General features: G+C 46.1%; 1 pseudogene; it reads right to left on the bottom strand.

Annotated features, from left to right (window-relative positions):
* Positions 1-5,312: 5,312 nt before the first annotated feature.
* LOC136155396 (mRNA decay activator protein ZFP36L2 pseudogene) lies at positions 5,313-6,781 on the bottom strand (annotated as a pseudogene).
* Positions 6,782-14,033: the final 7,252 nt, after the last annotated feature.

Genomic DNA, 14,033 nt, shown 5'->3' with positions numbered 1-14,033 from the left:
TCCAGTTTGATCCTTTTGCATGTAGCTGTCCAGTTTCTCCAACAGCACCTGTTGAACAGGCCATCTTTTCCCTGTCATGTGCCCTTCCCTCCTATGACGTAGATGAATTGACCATATGCACCGGGCTCTGTTTCTAGGCTCCCTCTTCTGTTCCACTGGTCTGTGTGTCTGTTTTCATGCCAATACCATACCTGTTTGATGACCGTAGCTTTGTAGTGTCATTTGAAATCATGGAGCTTGATTCCTGAGACTCTCCCCTTCTTTCTCAATTTATGGCAAGCTCAGCAGTAAATCTGTGCCCATGGCAAACTAACTTTGACCAGAGGCAGCTGCTTCCCAAGTTTCTAGCAGACCTGCCTAAGTTTATTTTGCTCTGTGTAACTAGGAGGAACTCTCACTGACAGGCCCCAGCTGCTCCCCACCCCCCAACACAAGAGGCTGTTTGGAGCATAGAGATGTCCAGAACTATGGTCCAGATTTGATGTCACCTAGGGTAAGTCACTCAAGCTTGTTTTGCATTACATTTGTTTGTTCTGTATTTGATAATACCTGCTGTGATAATCAGAGCTCTGTTCCATCCTATAGTCACCCTAGGGTATGAGAAAGATGATTCTTCTTTTAACCCTGCATGGCCACTATCTTCTTTAGACTATAGTGAGGGGAAAAAATGGTTAAGATGAAACGTTTGAAATTCCAAAACTGACTCTTCCTGCATATGCAGTTGGGAAAAAGTGGGCTTGATGAAAATATTTTTTTCAGAATTCTGACACTGAGAAAATAAACATATTTCCAGGAGAAAGCATGAAGTTAACTAAGTACATTTAACTTTCCCCCACTGTTCTTTTTGGCTTTGTGTTTGCTGGGTAAATTGCCATGACACGTGTGGTTATGATCCTCTGCCTTTCCATTTTCACATTGTTTGTATTTAATAAGAGGAATCTTTGTTTGAAAAAGTAGAGGAAATTGTTGAACTTCACCCTTTTGTTTTTGCCCTGCAGTAATTAGTAATTAAAGCTAATTAGTAATTAGGTTTTTGTGTGTTTGTATTTGTCTTGTGTGTGAGTATGCTGGCTATGGGAAACTCAAATTTGTTTCCTGAATGCAGCCCCTTGAGGTGTATTCTCCAGAATGGGACCATTTTGGGTAATAATCCTTCTGAGGTAACATGAAAATGAACACCACTTATCTGACTCAAAACTAACGGCACTTACAAATTAAATACTTCCTAATATTTAGAAAATTGACCAAAATGAATGTCAAGCTTCTTGATGTGGGAAATATTCAGTACTGAATTGATATCAGGTATTGAAGCTAGCTTAAGTTCGTTGGTTTTCTAAATGTAACACAACTGTTGTACCTAGGTTTGTTAGAGATCAAATAAGACCTTATATCTGTTTCAAATGTGTCAGCAAGAAAATATCAATAACTTGATATGATGAAATATTAAGTCTACCTAAAATAGCTTTCTCCAGATTTTGGTAACTTGAAAGTGATCCAAGTTAAATGGCAAGAATCCATTAACTATTTGAGTCACACTTCAAATAGGATAAAATATTGAAACATTGGTTGCTGGACAGTCTAATTTTACCAGCCTCTGACTTCTTAGGAGAGGAATACTAAAGCATAAGTTTCTAATCAGAAAATACTGGTATGACAAACAGTTCACAATTACTCGTGTCTTAGTTTTCACTAAAAATTAAGGTGTTTAAGAGTTCAGCATTTGAATCTAAATATGTAATTAAAGCTACTAAGAATAAAGAAAAAATTATCAGTATATAGTAGGAAAGTAGGATATATGTTTTGAGTAAAAAAAAAAAAGGAGTTTTATGAATGATCAGGCTGAGATTAGATTAAGCTTTGGTAAATGGATCTCACTAATATCTGGATAATTTGCAGAAAACCATGGAGAACTGCTATGTTATCACATTAAATTGGGAAAACTCAGAGTGTAAACTCTTTACATGTAATACACAAACATAATTATGGTAAAATATTCATAGAAAAATGACGAGGGAAATTCTCTAGATTTTAATGCTGACTCTCTTTCAATAGTGAAAGATTTTGCTTTCTTCTTTCAAATTTTCTGCATGTCTGAAATAGCCTAGGTTGGATGCATGAGACAAGTGCTCGGGCCTGGTGCTCTGGGAAGACCCAGAGGGATCGGGTAGAGAGGGAAGCGGGGGGGGGGGGGAATTGGGATGGGGAATACATGTAAATCCATGGCTGATTCATGTCAATGTATGGCAAAAACGACTACAATACTGTAAAGTAATTAGCCTCCAACTAATAAAAATAAATGAAATAAAAAGAACTCATGAACATAAAAAAATTTATAATAGACAAAAGCAAGCATTGGGTGAGGAATAAATCTTGCAGTGCATGAGATGTTTGGAATTGTAGACTTGATGTCAGATGCTGTTTTTTGTTTTTGTTTCTGTTTTTGTTTTGCTTTAAAAGGGCAGTCATTCCTATGGCTTAAACAAATTTCCCAAAGAGATCAGCTTCAGCATTATAGCTCAGTAGTATCCTCCTGACACTCAGTTTTGACATGTGCTTCCTTGTCAGAAAACAGTTGCCTGTGATCTGCCAATTAAGGATTTCACCTTTGTTGCCAGAATAAGCACTGCTTCAGACACTTACACTGCTGGACAGTTTCCATGCAGCCAGCACTAGAGAAAAATGCTGTTGCTTAAAGGAGATTTTATTTCCCAAGGTGAGATAATACCAACATGGATTTTCAGAGGAGGTTCCTTTGAACCTATAGTCATGAGCATTTCAGGTTTCCTCCAAAACTTTCAACCACTGAGCAAAGATCCACATCAGGAGGAGCAACTTGGAGGAATCTGGGCTCAGTTAGTTTACAAGATTGCTAGTGAAGGTGTAGGTGATACAGTATTAACTAATCTCACTGCATGGATCCTTCAGTCATCCATTTATTAAGTATTTATTGAGTGCCAGATCTTGTGCCATAATTTCATGTAACCTTTAGATTATATTTGCATTGTCATACAGTGACCAATGATCTTATTTGACCAAGTATTTTGAGACTTTTTGACTAACTTCCCAAATGTCAAATTTTAATTAAATTCCCTTTGGCTTCCAGCTGACTTTAAGGTTCTTTAGGGAGCCCTTAAGGCATCTGAAGGAAGAATATTGAATTAGTTTCCTTTGATATGTTGAATTACATGGGAAGTATTTTCAAAGGGTGATAAGCCTTCCAAGATTATACTGCATAGGTAAAGTTTACTATATGTCCTGGTACAATCTATCAGCCATAATTCTGGTTCTACCACAGCAACTTGATTCAGATTCTTTGTCAACACGTTGTGACCAGATCATCAACCTCGCCTTTTTTTTTTTTTTTCCCAGAAGTTTTATTGGGGGAAAACTACAAAACATTTACAGTACAATGTTTACAGTCACAATTTATAGTGAACTGATTCCCCAAATGTATTACAACTCAAGTTGACTTAACCTTGTTACATACAAAATACCTACTTCTGTCAAAGTAGTCCACAATACATACATACATAGTGCTCCAACTGTACCTACGTACAAACTAAAGCTACTGCTCATTCAGCTGCTGTCCAGAAAAGCATTCCTGCCTTTCCAAATGGGGGAAAAAATAGTACAAGTTTTGGAATTTTCTGTAACTAAACAAGGCATATTCATGTACTACATACCATTTTAGCACTAAGAGGTGGCCTCTTCACTTTATATCTATATTTAAAAAAGTGGTAAAAATCTTCTCCTTTTGTGCAGTTGAACCCATCCTACATTCAGATTCTCTCAAGCACTAATAGACAAAATACTTATTTGGTTGAGGAAAATTTAAGGCAAGTTCTGGCCCTTCCAAAGGCACTGTGAGATTACCCTCTCCCCCCCCCCCATTATTGCTACATGTCTTTATATGCAGAGTATGTCACAGTAGAACTGGTGGAATAAGCAAACAAAAAACATCTTTTGCTAATTTATAAAGTTGGAATGAGAAAAGCATGCCACATGTAAGCCTGATTGCAATGTGGTCATTTTTTTCTTTTAAAGTTGGATGGGCTACAACCATTATACCTTCTAAGAAAAACTCATAAGATATTCCTCAAACTACTTCCACAGCATCAAGAGAGATTTCTGTAAAGAAATCATGCAATCTTTCAAAATTTACATAAACAAGGAAAGAAATTAATGAAATAAACAGTGCACACAATCTCTTAAATTAAGATTTTTTTTACTCATTTACAATAAAATAGCCATGTGAAGTTACAAAAGGCATATATCACTGTGAAAAGAACATACACTCCACATCTTGCCGATTAATAATGGCAATCATAACTTAACATAATAAAAGAATATATATCTATTGCTTTTCATCATACTTGATAAATACAGTATGAACAAAATTTTCAATGTATACTTTTCACAAGATAATAAATAAGTTAAATGGTTTTTTTCATATTGAGTTGTGGTGCAGTGGTGCGAATCAACTCAAAACAGCTAAAAATTCAGCAGTTATTCCCCAACAATTATGAACTAAGCTCTGCCCAAGGCTTCCAGAAAGAGCAGACAAAATGATTCTAAATTAAACATCCCCCAAGTGGTAGCAATGAAACCAGTAACCAGTACGAAACTTTGGAATGCAAGGGTTTTTTTTTTTTTTTTTTCCCAGACATATATAACTTTGTTAAAAAACAAAACACCTATGAAGCTGAGGTCTACTATCAAGGCATATTCTTGGCAGAATATTGGATTCTAAAAGCTTATAGGTTTAGCAAGGCGGTGGTTGGCTGGTTTGTTTACACTGGTCTGGGACAAACAATTAGGAACTTCTCTCAAGATAAGAGTCCCGACATCTGGACTGTAACTAATGCTTTTCAAGGGAAGATATGGAATGGTGGTTGATAGCTGCTGGTGCTGGGTTGATTTTTCCTAAAATCCCAAACTCATCGGAGACCTAAAAAAGATTGTTGTTTGGTTTTTTTGTTCTATTCGCATCACAGCTGCTCTGTTGTGAGTCTTTTGTTCATCAATACAAAAAGTTCGTTGGCTTTTCTCCCGCTCAACAAGAATGAAACTTCGTAATAATAATAAAAAAAATAATAATAATAAAACAAAAAACAAAGAGGGAACCGAAAGGGGAGGGATGGGGGCCCCTCCCGGCACTCAAGTTCCAGTTCAAGTTCTCGGCAAAGCCTGCAGTCTACTTGAGGCCCACGTTACCCCCCACACTCCTGTGCTCCCCTGCCCCTAAGCAGGGGCGCCCTACAACACCCCCAGAACGGCCTTCCCTTCCTCCTCCTCCCTGGCGCCCTCTTGCCTCAGTCGTCAGAGATGGAGAGGCGGCTGAAGAAGGGCAGGCGGCGACCCGGGTCAAGGCCGGGGGACTCAGACCACTGAGGTTGCCTAAGCTCAGGGAGCCGCTCAAGTAGCTGTCGCGGTCCGAGAGCGAGTCTGGGGGGCTGGGGGGCGCGCCGAACACCTGCAACTGGGACAGGCGGCGTAGCAAATGGAAGCTGAAGGGCGGCGAGGGTGGCGCGGCGGCGCTGGCAGGGAGGGGCGCGCTGGGCGGCGCCGGGGGCTGCGCGGGGGGGCACCAGGCCCTGCTGCTGCTGCTGGCTGCGATAGGAGGCGGCGGCAGCCACGGCGGCAAAGTTGTGGGTCTGGATGGCGAGCGGTGTGATGAGGCTGCTGAGCTCCGGGCCGAAGGCGAAGGCGTTGTTGGCGCACGAGGCCCACGAGCAGATTGCGCAGGGAGCGCCCGCCGGGGGCGAGCAGGTCCTCGGCGTCCCCGGTGCCGAACAGCAGCGCGGCCGCGGCCGCCGCCACAGCAGAGGCGCAGCACGTCGGGGCACCGGAGGGCGTGGAGGCTGCCAAGGCCGAGGAGCAGGACAAAGCGGACGACGAGCAAGACGAGGCCGAGGAGCAGAAGGGCGGCGGCAGCGTGCGCGACCTGGGGCTGTCTAGGAGCAGGGGCGACTCTAGGCCCCCAGGAGGCTGATGGTGGCCCGACGGGAAGCCCGAGAAGCTGAGGCTATGGTGCAGCTTGGGCCGCGGTTCCCGCGGGAAGCCTAGGTGCAGCGTGTCGCGGGCGCCGAAGGCGCACAAGTCCCCGGAGGCGCCCCCGGACGGCGCGGGTCGCCGCTCATCAGCGTTGTGGATGAAGTGGCAGCGCGGACCGTAGGGGCAGAAGCCGATGGTGTGGAAGGTGCGGCACAGCTCGGTCTTGTACTTGGGGTGTCGCGTCAGGCTGTGCAGCTCGTGGAAGCCTTGCGCGAACTGGCACTTCTCGCCGTACTTGCAGTTGCCACTCTCCTCGAAGGGTCGGCACAGCTCAGTTTTGTAGCGCGTCGAATTGATCTGGGAGCCGCCACCCCCCTTCTGCTCTTGCTGCAGGTGCAAGAGGTGCTGGCTGAGCTCCCCATTCTCGCTGAAGGAGCGGTCCCGGAATTTGTTCTCCTTGTTCAGCAGGGCGGTGCCGCCGCCCCCCCGACGGCTGCTTGAGGGTGCAATAGGAGGCCGAGCAGCTGGCCTCCGCTGCCTTTAGCCGCGCCGGGGAACTTGCGCGAGTAACTGCCAGGGCTAGGCGCGGGGTGGGCGAGTGTGTGCAGGTTGCTGGCCGAGTGCCGTAGGAGGAAGCCCAGGGTGAAGCCCGAGCTGGGGGCGGTGGCCACGGGTGTCCCCACCGCCTTCTTGTCCAGCATGTTGTTCAGATTGAGGTTGGCCAGGGATTTCTCCGTCTTGCACAAGAAGTCGATATGTAGAAGGCAGACAGAAGTGTGGTCGACATGTTTCTGGATCCTCTAAAGGTCTGAGCTGCAGACTGGGAGATCCGGAGGAGCCCTCGGGGCGGCGCGGCCAGCCCGAGCCACGACGAGTAACGGGCGAGGGGCGAGGAAGGGACCAAAAGTTTGCTGGGGGGCGAGAAAAGAGGGAGCGTGGGCAGCAGCGTGGACTGCTTTGAGGGTGCCCGGAAGGGCGAAGTTGGGGGGAAAGAAGAGTGAAGCTAGAGCACTCCTTCGCGCCCCAGGGTGCCCGGCCCACCCCCTCCCACCCCCGGCGCGGAGGCGCCCCCCCGCGCGGAGCCGACAGCAGCTCGTGGACTGGTGGAACTCCAACCTCTCCTTTTAAGTCTTTAATAGACAATCTGTGCTTTGCAAAACTGCTTATTCTTCAAGCAAATTCATAGGCAGGCCTTTTAAACAAACATAGGTCAGATATATCATTGAATTAGGTTAAGAAATTTTCATCAAACTGGTAGGAGAAGCAAATCTTCCCTCTTGCTGGCAGCCACAATGGACCTTAAGGCTCTCTGTAGCAGAATCAGCAGAGTGACAAGACAGTCTTACAGTGACACTCACCCTTGAAGGGAGAGGAGATTTTGACTGTGCTATATGCTGGTATTTAGGAATGAACAGTGAAAGAGGAACTGTTAGCTGCTTAATTAAGTGAGTTATGAAGTACTGGCTTTGGAAAAACCTGGTTTTCATAAAATACAATGAAAGCCTAAAACCAAGGGTTGCTTACGTTGCCCCTTGAAATAACACAGTTCCGTTGAGAACAATCCCTTGGGGGCATGAAGGTCAAATAAGAAAAAGTAAGCAACTCAGGGCAAACGGTGATGCCTTTAGAGCAAAAAGAGGATGGCCCTCCATTACCAAATACCATTTTACCAAGGTCTTTGAGACATGTGTTGTTCTTACCCCAGTTCTGGCACCTTATCTCTTTGATGAGAATAACAGAAGGATTGGTTCCTGAGTCAACTGGTGTATACGGTTATAATTGTTAGGGTCTCTGTCTGGAATATTACTGATTTTGATCTATGTTCTCCAGATATTCAGAAGCCATGCCCCTCAAGTTACTCATGACCTAAAATAATTTGGTATATTATACTTCTGCAAGTCTGGCTACCAGACAACACGCCTCCCCAGACTGGTTTTCAGGCTTATTCTCCTGCATTCAGATCCAGGCTGGTTTTCAGGCTCATTGTCCTGAATTCTTTATATAAAATCTTTCTTATATAAATCTGGAATTGAGGACTTGGAACTTGGGAGTATTTATAACTTGGTATCAATTCCCCAATCAAGGTATGACTATGCCCCACTTCAACAGGAAACAGCTAGTCAGGTTGTTGCCACATTCGCTGAAAGACTTGGGGAAGGATGAACTAGAATTGGAGGTTGAAACCCAGACACCCTAAACACAAGTTCCTCTGCCAAGTCTAGACATACTCGTGTGATTATCCTCAAGACTGAGGAGAATCAAAGGAAAGGGGAGAATTGTAACAGAACACAGTGAGCTCAGCCCCTAGCATAGCAGCCGTTGCTCTGCATTATTACTCCACACCCTGTTACCAGGCAATGGGTCCTGCTGAGCCATTGGTTGGTTCACAGGGGGCCCTGCCCACTGGCAACCAACTGTCAATGAACGACAGTTAGTGTTCCTGCTCAGCCATTGGTCAGGGTCATAGTGGGTGGAGCCCACTGGCAACCAATTATCAATGAACGACAGTTAGTGGTCCTGCTCAGCCATTGGACAATGCAGCAGTGGGCACCGCCCACAAGCTACCAACTGTTAAGAAAGGACGCTTAGCGACGGATCAGACAGCAGTGGAGTGGTGGTCTGTGAAGTGGCGAGTGAGGTAAAAGGCAGATCTGGGCCTTCTCCCTGAGGCCCTCCAGCTCACCTGGCCTTAGCTGGCACCCCGGAGAACAGGCTGGGGGCTGTGTCCTGTACGGCTCCAGAGCCCTCACCAAGGCCCCCCACTAGTCTTTGAGGCAAGCAGTGAACCTCTCTCCTGTCCCTATCTCTTTGACCCTATAGCAGTGGCAGTCAGCCTGGGTTGCTGTCTGTGGGGCCTGCTCTCTCCCCCTTGGGGAGTCCTGAGGAGTCTGTGGGGCCACTTGGGCTGGGCACCTGGCTCCTTCAGTGATGACAAGTGAGGAGGGTCTGGGGACTTGGCCCTGAGGGAGTTACCAGCTGAGCTCTGCCTCCTCTTAGCCAGGCCCGGGACCTTGGAGGGTGAACGTTGCTCCTTGGGACATTGCCTTTTCTTATCAGGACAGAGAATAACATTTGTTTGGTAGAGATTTATAGGAACACCTCATCTGCCCATGACCTGACCTCAAGAACAGAGGCTCTGACAACAAGAAGTTCATAACAACTAACCATGTCCCTCCCTAAACTAGTGCTTTTAAAAGGGCTTTGATGAAAGCTTTCAGTAACATTGGGGTTTATAGGGTATGAGCCATCCATCTCCTTGCATGGCCTTCTAATAAATCTTTCTCAGTTCCAAACTCCAAAGCTTTGAGTATTGTTTGGCCTTGCTGTGTGTTGGGCACATGGATTTGGTGATGTTCAGTGACAATCTACCCTTGCCTCTTTTGTCATACATGAATTGACCATATGCACCGGGCTGAATTTCTGGGTTCTGTCTTTTGTTCCACTGGTCTGTGTGTCTGTTTTCATGCTAGTACCATACCTGTTTGATGACCATAGCTTTGTAGTGTCATCTGAAATCAGGGAGCCTGATTCCTGAGGCCCCTTTCTCAAGGTTGCTTTGGTGATTCAGGGTCTTTTGTGGCTGCTCCTACTAAAGCTATGTGTTCAGGGCAGATGAACTACTAAGGCTATCTGTTCAGGGCTCTGTCTTCTGTTCCACTGATCTGTGTTTCCATTTTCATGCCAGTACCATACTTGTTTGATGACCATAGCTTTGTAGTGTCATCTGAAATCAGGGAGCCTGATTCTGAGGCTCCTTTCTCAAGGTTTCTTTGGATATTCAACTCTTCTTTCTCAAGGTTGCTTTGGCAATTCAGGGTCTTTTGTGGCTGTTCCTACTAAACCTATGTATTCAGGGCAGATGAAGGCTCTAGCTGGTCGTCCCCACTCCTATGAGATAGGAGGGGTGGCAGAAAGTCACTTACCATGGAAGTATTTCAAAATGCAACAGAAGGGAGAAATGTGACTCCCACATTTAAGTGAAATTTAATTAACATTTCTGTTTCAGAGTGGCATGCATTCCAGACTTGGGGAAGGAAGCATGATGAACTAATCCTTGGTTCAGTGGCTTAAATTTCCTATGTGCTTTTGCATTTTCTAGATACACTTTGGAGGTGCTTATATCCTGGGTCTGTACAGTTGATGCTGTTTGACCCCTGAGAGAACTCTGTGCACTTCAGAAGCACCAAGCAGGGCAAAGTGTCTGCCAGACGTGCAGTTCGAGCCTGGGAATCAACAGATCCAGTTCCAGAACCACACCTGCCAAGATCCACATGCCCAGGGTAAGCCCTCCCCGTTTTCCTAAGCATTTCATCTGGAATCAGTTCTCTATGCACCTCTGGATTCCAAGCTAATGCTATTTAAAATAGCAATGTGCTGACACCCAATATATCTGTATGCTGATGATCACCTCTGGCTCCCCTGGGTGCACAGGCAGTGGGGCACTGGCTCCCTAGGAAAGAAAAAGTGAAACATTCTCCTGGAATTGGCCCCAAGGAGCACACAAGTTACAGGATGTCCAGTGACACAAACAAGGTCCCAGTCATGATATGCCCGCCTCCCCACACAATTGCCCTTTCATGCACAGTAGTAACAAATAGGACTTTCCTGGTAGCTCAGATGGCAAAGAATCTGCCTGCAGTGCAGAAGATAATGGTTTTATCCCTGGGTCAGGAAGATCCCCTGAAGATGGGAATGGCAACCCACTCCAGTATTCTTGCCTGGAGAATTCCATGGATTGAAGAGCCTGGTGGGCTACAGTCTTTGGGGTCACAAATAGTCGGATGGGACTGAACGACTAACACACACACAGTAACAAATAAGGCAAGGTGTTGGGTTTGGAGGATTTATAAAACTCCTCCAGTACATTTGGTATTTTCTCCCCACGTAACTGCCATGTCTCTAACCTCTAGGTGCATGGATAAACAGCCTTAATACTTCCTTGCTTTCTCTCTCATTAATGCTCTTTGGCCAAGTCTCCCACTTTCACAAAAGGCTTATCCCCCTCCCCCCAACCTGTCCTGACTCTTTTCTTCTTTTCCATATTCCAGTATTCTCCAATATAGGCCATTGAAAGCACAACCTAAGGCATCTTTCGAAGACTGGGGCAGGAAAGCACAGGCTGCACAAGTTGTAAACTCTTTGTAAACCTAGGCAAAGGGTGTGGGCAAGCACACCGTTTAAGGGAGACCTGCCGTAGCTGTGGGTATGACGGCCAGACTCCTCAGCCTCAGCTAACTAATCCTTGGTGCCCTAGTTGAATCATGATGGATGCCAAGTATGTCCTATGCGTTTGGAAAGGCCACTTTTGGCCTGCCAATGTCTTGTCCAGACCCAGAGCCTCAGCACAACAGAAGAGAAAAAGGGTCCTTTCTCTGGAAGTTCAAATACTCTCAGTAGAGGAAAAAATCAGAGTGAAAAGAACAAAGATAAAGACCCTAAAACTGTCCATGATTGAATCCATCACCACCTCACTAGCAGCCCAGCCGGAGCCCAGTACCCCAGAAGAAGAGGAAATGACCTACATATGCGCTATTACAATGGCCTGGGACCTTCTGAGTAAGAATGGAAATTACACTCCAGCAAGAGTCGTGGGTGATCCAGAGTCCAAGGCGCAGTCTCCAAGGAGACTGCAAAAGCAACATCGTAGAAGTCGTCAGGAGCCCAATCAGGGCCTAAGGAGGAGTGTGAGGAAAAGGAAAAGCTCCAAATCACCCGTGGTACCTTCAGAGAAGGAGGATGCCCCATATGGTGACAAGTCACAGGTGTGCACACTCGTTGCCCTGATCCCAAGCAACATGCAAACAGAGTCATCTCAGAGCCCCAGGGTGCACCCAAACTTCCCATCACTTTCAGAAGATGACCATGAGAAAGAGGGCAAGGAAAAGGGGGACGCCTCAAAAGTTATGTCCTTGCCCTGTACAGTGAAGGAGGTGGGTGTAGATGTTAGAGGTGGATGCGTGCTTCCATCACTTATACCGGGTTTCATCCCCACTGTGCCCAAGGTTCTGGAAGAGGGAGCGCACAACACCTGCCAAAAGTCCCTGGCCGTGTCCTGAACATGCTACCTCCTCGGGGAATGTTGACCCTGGAGAGGGCACCTGCAACTCCAGCTCGGAAGGCTCAGCAGCATCCTGCAGTGCCCCTAACCTGAGCCTGCATTATTCACTCCACCTAGCAAACAGAAAAAGGAAGCTGCAGGCCCCAGGGTGTGAGGAAGAGTGGCAAGAATCTCAACCCTCAGCTGGCTCAAAGGCTATTAAGCCCACCAGTGCCATCAAGAAGGGTGGGGGCAAGGAAGTGGGAGAGCTGACAAGCATGGTGTTCCCAGGGGAGCCATGTCCCATTGAGAGAGGAATGCTGGTCTGGTTTAAGTTTCAGAATCACCCATTTTGGCCAGCCGTGGTCAAGAGTGTCAGCCCAACCCAACAGACTGCAAGGGTGCTTTTGATTGAGGCCAACATGAACTGTGAGGAGAGTGGCATTCAAGTTCCTCTTCGAAGGTTGAAGCATCTGGATTATACTGGCAAAGAAAAGCTAATGAAGAGAGCCAACAACGTATATGGGGAAAGTGTCAACTGGTGTTTCTCACTGATTTCCAGCTACAGAGAAGGGCTTGTTTGCGGGTCTTTTGTGGGCTCTTTCCTGGACTATTATGCTGCTGACATCAGTTACCCCATGAGGAAAGCCATCCAAGAATGGGATCTGCAGATGGATTTCCCCAAGTTGAAATATTCTGACCTGGAAGATTCTGAGGAGGAGACCTCTGTGGCTGCAAAGAGGCACTGCAAGAGAATCCTCCCTGACCGGATGAGGGCTGCTAGGGACCGAGCCAACCAGAAGCTGGTGGACTTCATCGTGAAAAGAAAGGGGGCCGACTCTCATCTTCTGGACACCGTCAAAGGCAGAAAAGAATCCAAGTGGCTGGAATCATTTCGGAATTCAGAGAGGTATGTGATCTGTGTTGAAACATACCTGGAGGATGACGATCAGCTGGATGTGGTGGTAAGCCATTTACGAGAAATCTACAAACACGTAGACAAGATAGCACTGGCTCTGACGAGAGATGACCCAGTGAGCTTCCTTCTGGAAGTTCTTCTGCCAGAAGCAATGATTTGTTCAATTGCTACAGTGGATGGATTGGACAACAAGGAGGCAGAAGCAAAGTACCTGCAAGGGCCACCTGTGTATTACCGGGAAAAAGAGCTGTTTGATAAGAAAATCTTGAAGAAAGTAACAAAGTGATCAACCAAGAAGTACAAGGCTAAACTCTCCCCCTGAGCCCAACAGGGCATCAGGCAAACTTCTCAGCCACGCCATTAGCAACAATCCCCGTCTGTATGAACTGCATGATCCTCCCACTCCACATGGCATGTAAACACCTTCTAGAAATCCAAGGCCTCAGGAACACACTTGAATTCACTCTGGATCCATCTCCAGCACCTGCGAGTGGCATGGTCATCGTCAGTTTCTTCTTCCCAAAACCCTCACACCACTAACTTTTTAAAATATTTTAAACGTCTATACTTCCCTCTACATGCCCAGATGTCTAGTTTTCCAGATATTTTCTCAACATGGCTTTTGACTCTACTTAATATTTTAAAGGTAGACATGCATTCTTTTATCACACGAAAAACCCCTGTATCGGATACAAAGCAGCAATCGTGTTTAAGCTCTAAGGCATGTTTCTTACAGAAAAGCCACATGGGTTTCCCATTCCTCCTGTGGCACATCGGTGTCCACAATTGATCGGATTCCTCCTTAAGATAAGCCCTGACTTTTCCCTGCCATGCTTATCCATTTGGAAAAAAAGCCCTGAGAGATGAAGCCAGTGACAGAGATGTTTCCTGTATACTAGCACTACCTTCCAATAGTTCTTGGAAAAGCAGTCTGAAATCCAAACAAAGTTAACAGCTGATCTGCATGTGGTCACTGTGAGGTTGAATGAAACCTCGATGTGCAGTAAGTTTTGTCAACCCCTGCAAGAATACTCACCCTTGGCTTCCCTGAGATTCCATTTGTGGGAGGAGCTCTTCTTCAGT

Source organism: Muntiacus reevesi, unplaced genomic scaffold (genome assembly GCF_963930625.1).
Source record: "Muntiacus reevesi unplaced genomic scaffold, mMunRee1.1 SCAFFOLD_33, whole genome shotgun sequence".
NCBI lineage: Eukaryota > Metazoa > Chordata > Mammalia > Artiodactyla > Cervidae > Muntiacus > Muntiacus reevesi.
Note: the sequence above shows the minus strand (reverse complement) of the source record. Positions and strands in the feature narration are given on the sequence as shown.